The sequence below is a fragment of the Rhinoderma darwinii genome, chromosome 5, assembly GCF_050947455.1.
Source record: "Rhinoderma darwinii isolate aRhiDar2 chromosome 5, aRhiDar2.hap1, whole genome shotgun sequence".
In the NCBI taxonomy this organism is placed as follows: Eukaryota; Metazoa; Chordata; class Amphibia; order Anura; family Rhinodermatidae; genus Rhinoderma; species Rhinoderma darwinii.
The window spans coordinates 290,998,263-291,012,352 of NC_134691.1; the positions used below are offsets into that span (position 1 = coordinate 290,998,263).

General features: G+C 42.3%; 1 protein-coding gene and 1 long non-coding RNA gene across 2 annotated transcripts in view; one reads left to right on the top strand and one right to left on the bottom strand.

Annotated features, from left to right (window-relative positions):
- Positions 1-11,840, bottom strand: part of LOC142651961 (uncharacterized) — a 76,382-nt gene extending 64,542 nt beyond the window's left edge. Inside the window, exon 1 of the long non-coding RNA XR_012847745.1 lies at positions 11,745-11,840. This is a non-coding gene — a long non-coding RNA (uncharacterized LOC142651961). The remainder of the gene's footprint in view (positions 1-11,744) is intronic.
- The window catches only part of GSDME (gasdermin E), an 82,253-nt gene continuing 76,017 nt past the window's right edge, over positions 7,855-14,090 (top strand). Inside the window, exon 1 of the mRNA XM_075827274.1 lies at positions 7,855-7,968. The gene's annotated coding sequence lies outside the window, so the exon portion shown is untranslated. The remainder of the gene's footprint in view (positions 7,969-14,090) is intronic.

The following is a 14,090-nucleotide window of genomic DNA, read 5'->3' on the forward strand; positions in this document are numbered from 1 at the left end:
TAGGGGGCCCCGTTCTAGAGTTAGATGCTGGTCCCCGCACCTATCTGACATTTATGACACATCCTGTGGATATATCATAAATGTCCCTCATGGGAAAACCCCTTTAAGTAAGTCAAAACAACTTACTGCTGCGAGCAGTTCTTTTCAAAACTTACCATTGCAAAGAGTCGACTGCGCTCCAGACTGACCGACACAGTAGCAACATCATCAATACCCGCTAACATCACACGCCTCACCAAAGAAAAGCAGTTCCAGCCATCACATTAGGAGTGAGTTAATGAAATGTTGGACCAAATATAGCAGCCAAATGTTTAAGTTGATAATTTTGCATGGCCCACAAATGATGTTATAAATATCCAAATGGCCCTTGGCAGAAAAAAGGTTCTCCACCCCAGATTTAACAGGTAAACAATCTGCTCTCACTTTTCTACCCCTATATTCCATGTCCCCCCCCCCCTCATCCCCAAGACAAATCTACTGCTCAGTTTACATTATTGCTTAATATGGTGGACCAGCCATCGATGGAAATCTGAAAAAGAGAGAGGCCTTTCTCTGCCATATTTTCGTAGATACTTCTTGGCAGCACAGCTACAAATTTTGAAAAGAATTTAGTGTGTTGGAAGAGCTGGTGGGTAAGATGATGGGGATGGTAAGTATATTTAAACTTTTAGAATTTGGTTTATTAAGTACTAGTTTTTATAAATCTCTACCCATTAGTAAATGTCTTACAGAAAGCTGGAGAACACTAAAAACAACATAATGGGGGGAATTTAAGAACAGTTCTGGCGTAGAAAAGTCTCAAACAGCACAAAAATTGCGACTTTTGGGCTGTTTCCAACGCTCTGAAGACTATTTAAAACAGTGGGCAGGTTTTGCAAAAGTGGTGTGGTTACCCGTGGCCCGTAGCGGAAATCCACTCCAGTTCCCAGCTGGCCTAGATTTCATTCAATGGCACATGGACAGCTGAAGATGTGACAAATTTATTAAGAGGTGTGCGCCTCTTAAACGGTAACTAAACGTTCAACAAACTTCTGACATGTCATAGTGACATGTCAGAGGTTTTGAGGGGTGGGGGTCAGAGCACTGAGACCCTCACCAATCACTAAAACGAAGCGTCAGAAAAGCTGGTGTGAGCGCTGAGCCGCTTAGTTTCTGTTCGTCTTTTCCCGGAAATCGATGTAGCGTGTGTGCATGTGGCTCAATAGAAAGTCTATGAGCCCGTACTGCGCTACATCGGCTTTCCGGAAAAAGCCAAACAGAAACTAAGCGGCTCAGCGCTCACACGAATGCTTCTGATGCTTTGTTTTAGCAATTGGTGGGGTCTCCGTGCTCGGACCCCACCAATCAAAACTTCTGACATGTCATTATGACATGTCAGATGTTTGTTGAACGTTTAGTTACCCTTTAATAAATTTGTTGCATCTTACTTATTAAGACAGGCGCAGTCTTAATAAATATTCCCGTATGTATATTATTGGAGCACTCAATTTTACACCACTGTGGAATAATTTCTGTATACAAGAATTCCTAACAATACCAGACAGTCTTCTAAGAAGAGAAGAGGAATTATCTCAGTTCTGCATTTACTTGCAGATGGCCAAATTAACACACTTGATTCACTTCAGAATACTTAAGATATAGAGGATAAATATCTCTTGAAATATTAGATCGTGCGTATAAAAAAAAATAGAAGACAAGTTGATTTATGTATTAAACACACACTAGTGTATAGATTTTTTTAGTCCACTTAATGGTTAGGAAAAAATACACTTTTACGTATTTATACGTTTATTATTAAAGGGCTAATGGAAAATTTATTCTTTGATAGCCAGTGAAGATGCAAAATAGATATAGGGATTATAGACCAAGTGCAAAGAGATAACATCTTGAAAAATATAACTAGGGTCTCTTTAAACTTCAATCATAGGTTAATACAATTTAATGTTGTTTACAGGATAAATTACTCTGATGCTTCATTACAAAAAAATGAGAATGTTCTAGCTGCAAACTTCCGTCTAGTAAATGAAATCGAAAGAAAATGTATGGAAAGATAGCAGTAACCTGAAATTACAGGTTATGGAAGGAAAGAGAAGGTAAATGATTTGTTAAACTGTAATAATTGACCGTGGGCTTTGCTTGCTGTTTTTTTTTTTCCTTCTAAACCGGGAACGGGTAGATGGGTAGGGTTAGGGGATATTATAAATAAAATGGGCCTGTGTTCATGAGATATTTCCAGAAAATTTTAAATGAATAAAGAAAAGAAATGTTAAAATAAAATCAGTAAAAAAGCACAAACACACATTTTTAATCCAATTTTCATTATAACACAGAAAGTTTTACAAGAGAAATGCAGCTCTATATTTATTGCCCAGGTTCTGCATTTTTAGTAAATATCCCACATGTGGCCGTAGCGTGCTACTGGACTGAAGCACCGGCCTCAGAGGCAAAGAAGCACCTAGTGGACTTTTGGGCCTTATTTTTATTACTATATATTTTAGGCACCATGTCAGGTTTGAAGGGCTCTTGCGGTGCCAACACAGTGGAAATCCCCCAAAAGTGACCCCATTTGGGAAACTACACCCATTGAGGAAATTATGTAGGGGTATGGTGAGCGTTTTGACCGCACAGATTTTTTTTACAGAAATTATTGGGAGTAGGCCGTGAAAATTAAAATCTAAATTTTTTCAAAGAAAATGTAGGTTTAGCGATTTTTTTTCTCATTTCCACAAGTGCTGAAGGAGAAAAAGCACTGCAAAATTTGTAAAGCAATTTCTCCTGAGTAAAACAATACCCCACATGTGGTTATAAACGGCTGTTTGGACACACGGCAGGGCTTAGAATGGAAAGAGCGCCATTTGGCTTTTGGAGATCACATTTAGCAGGAATGGTTTGCAGAGGCCATGTCACATTTGCAAAGCCCCTGAGGGAACAAAACGATGAAAACGACCAAAAAGGTGACTCCACTTAGGAAACTACACCCCTTGAGGAATTCATCTAGGGGTGTAGTAAGCATTTTGACCCCATAGATGTTTCATAGAATTTATTAGAATTGGGCAGTGAAAATAAAAACAATCCTTTTTCTTCAATAAGATGTAGCTTTAGCGCCAAATTTTTCATTTTCTCAACAAATCAAGGAAAAAAAGAACCCAACATTTGTAAAGCAATTTCTCCCGAGTACGGCAATACCACATATGTGGTCATAAACTGCTGTTTGGGCACACGGCAGGGCTCAGAAGGGAAGGAGCGCCATTTGGAGTGCAGATTTTGCTGGATTGGTTTCTGGGTGCCTGTGGGACCAAAACAGTGGAAACCCCCCAGAAGTGACCCCATTTTGGAAACGACACCCCTCAATGCATTTACCTAGTGGTGTAGTAAGCATGTTAACCATGCAGGTGTTTTGTAGAAATTAGTGTGCACTCGATGTTGCAGAGTGAAAATGAGAATTTTTCCATAGATATGCCAATATGTGGTGCCCAGCGTGTGCCACCATAACAAGACAGCTCTCTAATTTTTATGCAGTGTTTCCCGGTTTTAGAAACACCCTACATGTGGCCCTAATCTTTTGCCTGGGCATTCGACCAGGCTCAGGAGTGAAAGAGTACCATGCGAAATTGAGGCCTAATTTGGCGATTTACAAAGTATTGGTTCACAATTGCAGAGACTCAGATGTGAAATAATAAAAAGAAACCCCTGAGAAGTGACCCCATTTGGAAACTGCACCCCTTAAGGCATTTATTAAGGGGTGTAGTGAGCATTTCACCCCACAGGTCTTTTCCATAAATGAATGTGCTGCGGATGGTGCAAATTAAAAATGTATATTTTTCCCTAGATATGCCATTTCAGTGGCAAATATGTCATGCCCAGCTTATGCCACGGAAGACACACACGGTTCTCCCAGGTATGACGATGCCATATATGTGGAAGGAAACTGCTGTTTGGGCACGCTGTAGGCAGGGGCGTAACTAGGACAGACTGGGCCCCATAGCAAACTTTTGACTGGGGCCCCCCCTCCCCTGGGTGTCACACAACCCCACTTGTAGATAGTGCCTTTTTTACAGCCCCCCTGCAGAGAACGCCATACAGCCCCCTGTAGATAACGCCATACAACCCCCCGTAGATAACGCCATACAGCCCCCCCTGTAGGTAACGCCATACAGCCCCCCCTGTAGGTAACGCCATACAGCCCCCCCTGTAGGTAACGCCATACAGCCCCCCTGTAGGTAACGCCATACAGCCCCCCCTGTAGGTAACGCCATACAGCCCCCCCTGTAGGTAACGCCATACAGCCCCCCCTGTAGGTAACGCCATACAGCCCCACCTGTAGGTAACGCCATACAGCCCCACCTGTAGGTAACGCTATACAGCTCCCCCTGTAGGTAACGCCATATAGCCCCCCCTGTAGGTAACGCCATACAGCCCCCCCTGTAGGTAACGCCATACAGCCCCCCCTGTAGGTAACGCCAAACAGCCCCCCCTGTAGGTAACGCTATACAGCCCCCCCTGTAGGTAACGCAATACAGCCCCCCTGTAGGTAACGCTATACCGCCCCCCCTGTAGGTAACGCCATGCAGCCCCAACCCCCCAAAAAAATCCGACCTATAGTGTGTCCTACAAAAGACATGTATCCCCTATCCACAGGATAGGGGATACATGTGTGATCGCTGGCAGCGATAGGGAGAACGGGGGACCGAAAGTCCCCCGAAGTTCTCCATGACTAACCTCTGACTTCCGGAGTCTGCACAGCTCAATAAAAATGATAGGCGCACTGGTCGCGCATGCGTACAAGCGCGACCGGCGCTCTATTCATTTCTACGGAGCTGCCGACACAGACCCCGGAAGTCCGAGGTTTGTCATGGAGAATTTCAGGGGACTTTCGGTCCCCCGTTCTCCCTATCGCTGCCAGCGATCACACATGTATCCCCTATCCTGTGGATAGGGGATACATGTCTTATGTAGGAACAACCCCTTTAATGTCAGAGCGGGGAGATACCTCCCTGCTCTGCCGTAGTGTTCAGTGGCGTCGCGCTGTAGTAGCCATAGCGGCAGCTAGCGGAATCTCCGGCCATGGTGGGGGCCCGTGCCGGCAGGCAACACGGGCCCCGTCCTGCCGCGGGTCCCGTAGCAGCCGCTACGGCTGCCACAGCGGTAGTTACGCCACTGGCTGTAGGGTTCAGATGGGAGGGAACACCATTTGGCTTTTGGAGAGCGGATTTTGCTTGGTAGTAGATTTGTTTGAGTATTACTGGTGTTTCCATTTATAATGTGGGGGTACATGTAAGCTGGGCAGAGTACATCAGGGGCATAGTCAGGTGGTATAATAATGGGGTAAAAAGACAATAAAATGATCCATAGATGTGTGTTACGCTGTGAAGCAATTCTTTCTGCACAGGCCGGTGTCGCACTAATATATGGCGTCCTTTCTTATCCCCCTTTTGGTTCACACTCCGCACCTTTGCAGTTTGGGGAATTTTGCTGGGAAAGTGTTGTCCTGGTATAATACGGGCACCCTCGCTTCCAGCAGATATGTTTGGGCCCTCCCCTTCCTGGTTCCCTAATTTTAGGTTCTTGATAAATCGCGTCTTGAAACAGAAGAAATGTTCCCCTCGGGCCGGCACAACTGCATATTTTTTATTTCCTGACTTATTGGAGCCTTAACTAATTTTATTTTTTCATAGACGTAGCGGTATGAGGGCTTTTTTTTGCAGGACGAGCTGTAGTTATTATTGGTACCATTTTGGGTTACATGCGACTTGTTGATCACCTTATATCCTATTTTTTGGGAGGCCAGGTAAACAAAAAAAATGCAATTTTGGCATCGTTTTTTTATACAGCGTTCACCGTGCGTTATAAATTACATGATAACTTTATTCTGCGGGTCAGTACGATTCCGGCGATACCTAATTTATAGAACTTTTTTATGTTTTACAACATTTTGCACAATAAAATTACTTTTGTAAAAAGAATGTATTTTTTCTGTCACCAAGTTGTGAGAACCATAACTTTTTAATTTTTTTGTCAATGGAGCTGTGTGAGGGCTTGTTTTTTACGAGACAAGCTATAGTTTTTATAGGTACCATTTTTGGATACGTGCGACTTTTTGATCACTTTTTATTCCAATATTTGTAGGGCGAAGTGACCAAAAAACAGAAACTCTGGTATAGTTTTTAAAGTTTTTTTTCTACGCTGTAAACCGCGTGCAATAAATAATATAATATTTTGATACCTCAGGTCGTTACGGTCGCGGCGATACCAAATACGTATGGTTTATTATTTTTTTTCAATAATAAAGTACTTAATAAGAGAAAAAGGGCGATTTTTATTTTATCACTTGAAACTTTTATTTTTCGCATGTACACCAAAATGGTATTCTTAAAACCTACAGCTTATCCCCCAAAAAATAAGCCCTCATACCACTTAATCGACTGAAAAATAAAAAAAGTTGTGCTTCTCGGAATTTGGCGACACAAAATAAATTTTCTTTTTTACACTTAGGGTTTTACTTGTAAAAGTAGTAAAATATAGAAAAAACTATATATATTTGGTATCGCCGTAATAATATTGACCCACAGAATAAAGTTAACATGTTGTTTTAATTTCACAGTGAATTCAGTAAAAACGGCGCGCAAAAAAACATGGCGGAATCGCTGTTTTTTTCATTTTCTACCCCACAAATAATTTTTTTCCCGTTTCCTAGTACATTATATGGCAAAATAAATGGTGCTACAAAAAACGACAACTCGTCCCCCAAAAATCAAGCCCTCATAGGACTATATCGACGGAAAAATAAAGACGTTATGGCTTTTGGAAGGTGGGGAGGAAAAAACGAAAATGAAAATCTGAAAGTTGTTTACGACGGGAAGGGGTTAAAGTGTAGCTAAACATTTGACAAAGTTCTGACATGCAATAGTGACATGTCAGAAGTTAGTATTGGTGGGGGTCCGAGCACCGAGACCCCCACCAATCGCTAGAAGGAAGCAGCAGAAGCGCTTCGTGTCTGTTCGGCTATTTCCGGAAATAAATGTATCGGTGTAGAAAGTCTATGAGCCCGTACACTGATACATCGGCTTTCCGGAAAAAGCCGAACAGACACGAAGTGCTTCTGCTGCTTCCTTCTAGCGATTGGTGGGGGTCACAGTCCTTGGAACCCCACCAATCCAATCTTCTGACATGTCATTATGGCATGTCAGAAGTTTGTCAGACGTTTAGCTATGTAACCCCTTTAAGCAGTTAAAAAGGACCTTATGTAGTTTTAGTAAAACGTGTGATGTAGTGCATATATAGAGTTAAAAAACTTTGTTGGGGGCACTGGGTATTTGGCCATCTCTGTTTTTGGAATTAATAAATGGAAACTCCTTTTTAAACATTGTGTGTTTGGGTCTATATCGCCAGAAAGGTGACTCCCGTGGACGGGTCCCTTCCATTTTCAAATATTGGGGGATCATATATGAATTTCCTTCATAAATCTCATCGTTTGGTAAATAATTATATTAACGCACAGACCCTCTGTAAATTACACAGTGTGCACAGGGGTACTGGGTGTATTCGTCACATTGTAACAGCTCTACTACACATGACTTATTATTATGACACATGATATGATTTACACGTACACCTGACATGATTTATTATGAGCCGTTTACATTCAGTTATGTCCTGTGTAGATAATTCCTCTGGGTTTATTCCCCGCAGCCTCCCCGACGCTTCGTGTCTTGTCTCCTCTTGTTTAGTATTTACCTCAGACCGCGCAACACTCGACAAAACATTGAAAGCCAAATCGAGAGTCCCGCCTTCTTTTTGCTTCCCACAGTGACATGCCTCGTAGCCAATCACAGAGAAGCTCAGCATTATCCACAACCAATCAGAAAGGCGACTGAAAGGGGAAGCAGAGCTGAGTGTGTGGAGTGGAGACTGTGCAGTGAGGTGACTGTTATTCACTGGACACACGGAGCGACTATGCGGTAAACGCAGGTGAGTAATGTCTCAGGCTTCTGTGTGCATTTATTCTGTTTCTTCTGCCTTCTAAGCTGCCTCGCTGTGATGGGACTTTCCTCTGAGTCACAAAAACATCAGTCAGAGTGTCCACAACAAGTGATACTGCATGCTGCTTTCTCTAGTCACCCATGTCACGTGACATCAGGACTTAAAGGGGGTTTCCACTTTGAATAAGACATGTTAGAAAGTTTGGTATTGTAGTCATTGAGGTACCAGAGCTGGGACCACTACACTGAGGCTGGGGACTACTTACTCTTGTTTTCAACTTTATATTAACCACTTTGTCTCTTTTTTGGGGGGGGGGGGGATCAAAAGTGATATTCAGTCATTTGACCGGTCCAGAAATGTGGCATAATGTTAGATAGAAAAATGGCGTAAATAACGTGCACCATATTGATAAACAGATTTTGTTTTGCGATATCTATAACAGATTTGAAGACATGCATCAAAGGTATTGCCTAAACTACTTGCAATGGTTGCGCAAAGTGTGTTATGTAGTCTGCGGAATTAGGTAAAATAAAAGATTAAAGGTGCTTTTACATGGGGAGATTTTATGGGGGTGAATAATTATTAATATGATCGTTTGTTTCCATACATTTTGCGTCTCCCCGTGTACACATGTGCTGCCGACAAGCGAACATTTTTTGGGCTGCATAAAAGATCTGATCAGCCAACAAGTGAGCGTTTTCTGACCTCTGAGCGCTGCTCTGTTTGATGTTTACCCTAAGGCTACATTCATCTCGGACGTGAAAAATGGGTGTATTTCACGTCCGAGGTTCATCCGTGCTCTGCGCTATGGGACGCGATATCACGCATCCTTCCTTAGACTACAGCCTATGGAGGGATGCGTGAAGCATGAAAAAATAGGACGTCCTATTTTCACACGGTCCATTGTTTCAACGGCCGTCACACGGACGTTTAACACGTTCATGTGAATAAGGCCTAAGGGTAAGTTCACACGTAAAGTAAATACTGCGGATTTTCCGCAACAGATTTAGTTGCGGAAAATCTGCAGCATATTACAGTAGCGGCAGAGTGGATGAGAATTGAACAAATCTCATCCATACGCTGCATAAATGATGAGCCGAAAAAACACTCAGAAATTTACCTGAGCGTGCGTGTCAATTGTATTTGCGGAATCGCTGCTTTTGTGTTACGGGTTTTTCCCATTGAATTACAAAAAAAAAATGAGCTGCAGAATGTCCGAGGGTAAGTATGTGTTTTTATTTTTTTAACGTGCAGTTTTTCGCAGCGGACATTCCGCCCGAAAAATTGCACCACAACTTGGTGAGCGGTTTTTCGGCTGGAATTCCCTGCGGCTGCCAGGGCGGATGCGCTGTGTACTTTTACGCAATGTATCCGCCCTGTGTGAACATTTCCTGATGGGTCGTGCCGGTGGGACCACTGCTCAGAACAAGTGGCACTTATGCCCAAACCCCTTCAATGCTGGTTGTACATTGCTACAAGGCCAAATCTCCAACACCGTTCTTCCAAATTCTGCTGATTTTGGCTGAACCCATGACCGCCAGACATAAACTGGACAGTTTGAATTACCTGTGTCCTGTACGGATCCAGTATAACAAAACTGATTTAATAAATTTCTTTTTTCACACCTCATTTAGGGTTTGACACATGACTGCATTACGGATCCGTCTGGCACAGAGATGTAATACGGTGCCTACAGAATAGCAAGGACATATTCACACAATGCAGATTTGGCATGCATTTTTTAAAACCAAAATTGGATTTAGGAGCGCAGACCTATAAGCTCTTCCTTTATATATTTCTGCTGTTTAGGTTTCGTTCCACGTTTTGGCTTTAAAAATACATGCAAGATCTGCTCCCTGTGAACAAGGCCGTACTGTGCCTCCGAGATTTTTCTCATGGATTTTGTGAGAATCCATAAGAAAAAAATAGTGGCATGCTCTTGTACATGGTATATTATGGAGGCAGCCTCCTATAGTACTGCTTCTAATGTAAGATACAGTTCTTCCTGAGGCACCCTACGGCAGGACATGGAGTGTGTCAGCATACAGGCTCCATGCACAACGACACTGGTGTGTGAACAGGGCCTAAATATGTATCCTGTTCAATACCATGCACTTTCTATAGTAAGTAGACAGCTGATCCAAGCCACAGAATGAAGTTACTGAGATCGGAGTCTGTTGCACAATCTTATCATTCAGTAAAGTGTAAGTATATATAGCTGCTCATTACTTCACATTTGTTACAGAGCCGATTGCGTGTCCAGAGTTTCATCACATAAATAGAATACTGTAAATCAGGACCAGACATATTCCAGGAGACAAACAAGCCAATGTGCTTAGAGATTTGCTGCTGGTGTCTGTTTTTAGTTTTCTATTTCTCTCTTCTACTGATTTCTTGAGGGTGGGTCTGGCTACTTAAAAAAATTATAATGGCTCTTGGCGGGGTCTAACTCGCCCCTACAATAATTTGCCCACGTTTCCTCTGTTTAGATAATTTCTCGTTTTTGCCATGAACTGCAAATTTAGCTATGAAAAGCAACCGCAATATAAGACTGAGCGAAACTGATTGATTTAAAAAAAATAAAGCCTATTTAAAGAGGCTCTGTCACCACATTATAAGTGGCCTATCTTGAACATGTGATCGGCGCTGTAATGTAGATTACAGCAGTGTTTTTTATTTAGAAAAACGATCATTTTTGACAGAGTTATGACCTATTTTAGCTTTATGCTAATGAGTTTCTTAATGGACTACTGGGCGTGTTTTACTATATGACCAAGTGGGCGTTGTACAGAGGAGTGTATGACGCTGACCAATCAGTGACAAATCAGCGTCATACACTTCTCTCCATTCCAGCCAGGACGTGATGTCTATTCAGAATCCTGACACTTCTGTAGCGTTTCTGTGAGATTTACAGCAAGGCAAGCGTAATCTCGCAAGATTACGTTGTAACCTGTCATTTAAAACGAGATTACGCTTGCCTTGCTGTAAATCTCACACAGACGCTACAGAAGTGACAGGATTCTGAATAGACATCACGTCCTGGCTGGAGGTAATGTATATTCACTGTCGGGACACTTGAGTAACGTTAATGTGTGTTTATGTGGCTGCACATAGCGATGTAATAAGATCACTATATGGTGTGTAAATGAATGGGGAGAAGTGTATGATGCTGATTGGTCACTGATTGGTCAGCATCATGCACTTCTCTCCACAACACCCACTTGGTCAAAAAGTAAAACACGCCCAGTTGTCCATTGAGAAAGTCATTATCATAAAGCTAATATAGGTCATAACTCTGTCAAAAATGATCATCTTTCTAACTAAAAACACTGCTGTAATCTACATTACAGCGCCGATCATTTTATGTAGAAGATAAGCCACTTATAATGTGGTGACAGAGCCTCTTTAAAGGCTTTTTGCACTGAACTTTTTAGGTGACTTTTCAGAATAAGCTGTCGTATGTGTATACATGAGGAATAACACTTTCTGGCCATTATGTGACTTGTATATGCCTTTTTTTTTTTTTTGTACTATTACCTTCTGCAGTCTCTATCCCTAATTCACAGTTGTCTCTGAGTAAGTGGCTGGAACCTAATGGCTATCATGTCTTCTATACATTGCACACAGAGAAGAGAACATCCTGCACCCCAATCTCTATCTATCACATCTATATATAGAATCTGCAGCAGTGGGGGAGGAGGATATACAGCAGTAATGAGCAGTTTAGCTAAAAATCCAGCACTGGTGTGGGATAGAATACTTACTAAACTCTGCAGCAGCGCCTCTGTGTCTCTCCCTCACACTGCTCCCTCCTCTTCCTTCGGTCTCCACCCTCTTCCATGATCCCTCTGTTAGCATTGAATGATCAGTGCAGGGGGGAGAAATGCCTGATAAGTGGAGAAAGAGCCATTTGTCTCTAATAAGATATATTACAAAGTTTCTCATGTTCGCTTGTAGTTTTGATTCATGCCAAGTTTGTTGAAAGGTTAGTGATCATTTAACATAATTTTATTTCTTTAAAACATCTCAGAAGTCATTTTCTAATATGTTCCTGTTAGTGCAACTGTAAGGCCCAGTACAATGACAGCTGCAGATTCCAAGGGTTGCAGCACCTGTGGTCAAAACCACAACCCTCTGTTTTTTTTTTTATAGCTGAGACTTCTAGAACAAACACTCCCTTTCCCCACATACGGCAATTGCTTTTATATACTGTAAGCTGAAGCCAATCACTGACCCTGAACACAGTTGACTTCTTTGTGTGCTGGGAAGAGCCCTGCAACTGAATTTGTTATAGGTAGTGGAAATCATCCCCTAGGAGATAAGTACCGGTACTTCCAGATGTGTTTGTCAGAGCCCTTTAACCCCTTCCCAACACTTGAAGTAACTGTACGTCAAGGCCGGGAAGGGGAGTACGAAGCAGGCTCACAGGCTGTGCCCGCACCATACCCAGTAGGTTTTGGCTGTATATTACAGCCAAAACTTCACTGTAACTGTTGGGATCGGAGATAACACCGAACCTTGCCTTTTAACCACTTAGATGCCGCTATCAATAATGAGCGCGGTTTCTAAGTAGTTAGAAAGAGGGATGGAGCCTCTCCATCATCCCATCGCTCCTCTCTCCTGCTGGTTATCATTGCAGCCTGGGGGCCTAACAAAGGCTCCTAGGTCTGCTCATTGTTCTCCTATTAATAGGAGCTGGTAAAAATGAAAAGTAAGCATTGCAGTGTATTGTACCAACAATCAACAATCGAGTGCTCAAGTCTTCTAGGGGGACTAAAAAATTTTTCTAAAAAAAAAATCACCTCAGCTCCCCCAAAAAATGGGCTAAAACATGATCAAAATGTCGTATGTACCCAAAAATGTTAATAACAATAACTACAGTTCACCATGCAAAAAAAAAAACAAGCCCCAACACCGCTCCGTCGAAAAATAAGTTATGGCTCTCAATATGGTGACACAAATTTTTTTTTTAACACATTTTTTCCTTTTAAAGCCTCATGCACACTTCCATTGGCTGTCGTATGGCCGCTTACGACGGGTCTGTGAAACACAGACCGCACATGGATGGCTTCCGTGTGCAGCCTGTTGTTTCAACGGACCAAATGAATGAAATGGCCGTGACTGTTCCGTCAAAAAAGGACAGGAGTAGGACCTGTCCTAGTTTTGTCGGAACGGCCACACGGTTCCATTAAAACAACGGAAGTGTGCATGGCCCCATAGAAATGAATGTGTCAGTGTGCTATCCATAAAAAAAAACGGATAGCACACAGAAGAAAATAACTGTAGTGGGCATGAGGCCTAAGAGTAGTACATCATAAAAAAAACGGTATAAATTTGTTATCACTATATTCGCACTAATTTGGCGAGCTACAATATTTCTGTAACTCGGGAGCTACGGAAAAAGCGTAGCTCACTGTTCTACATTATTTCTGTAACTTCTATTCACTTCAGTGGTAGTTATGGAAACTGCGTTGCTCATCGAGCGCGTCTGTTTCGGAACTCCCGATCACCTCGTCAGTCAGTGGCTGAGGAACAGCGAGAGCAAGAGAAGGTAAGACTGGAGCCCTATTCTAGAGGGAGGTGCAGGTCCCAGAGGTGGGACCCACAGTCTCATATTTATGGCATATCCTGTGTATATGCCATGAATGTCCAAGATGGGAAAACCCCTTTAACTATAGTTATACAAATCCCTTTAAGGGTATGTTCACACGTAGCGTAAATACTGCGTATTTTCCGCAACGTATTTCATTGCAGAAGATCTGCAGCGTAATACAGTAGTAGCAGAGTGGATAAGATTTAAACAAATCTCATCCACACACTGCGTAAAAAATCAGCCGAAAAAACGTTCATCAATTCACCTGCGGTGCAGTTTTTTTTATCTGCATGTCAATTTATGCTGCGGAATCGCTCGTTTTCTGTTGCAGGTTTGCCACATTCAACACAATGGGAGGTAAAGCCTGCAACAAAATGCAACTGCGATATTTTTTTTTGCGGTGAAAATACTGCGATTCCGCCACAAAAATTGCAACTCAGAAAAATAAAAAAGCTTATACTTACCCAGATCTCTATGCTTTTCCATCTAGGCTGGCCTCCTGGGATGATGTTTCATC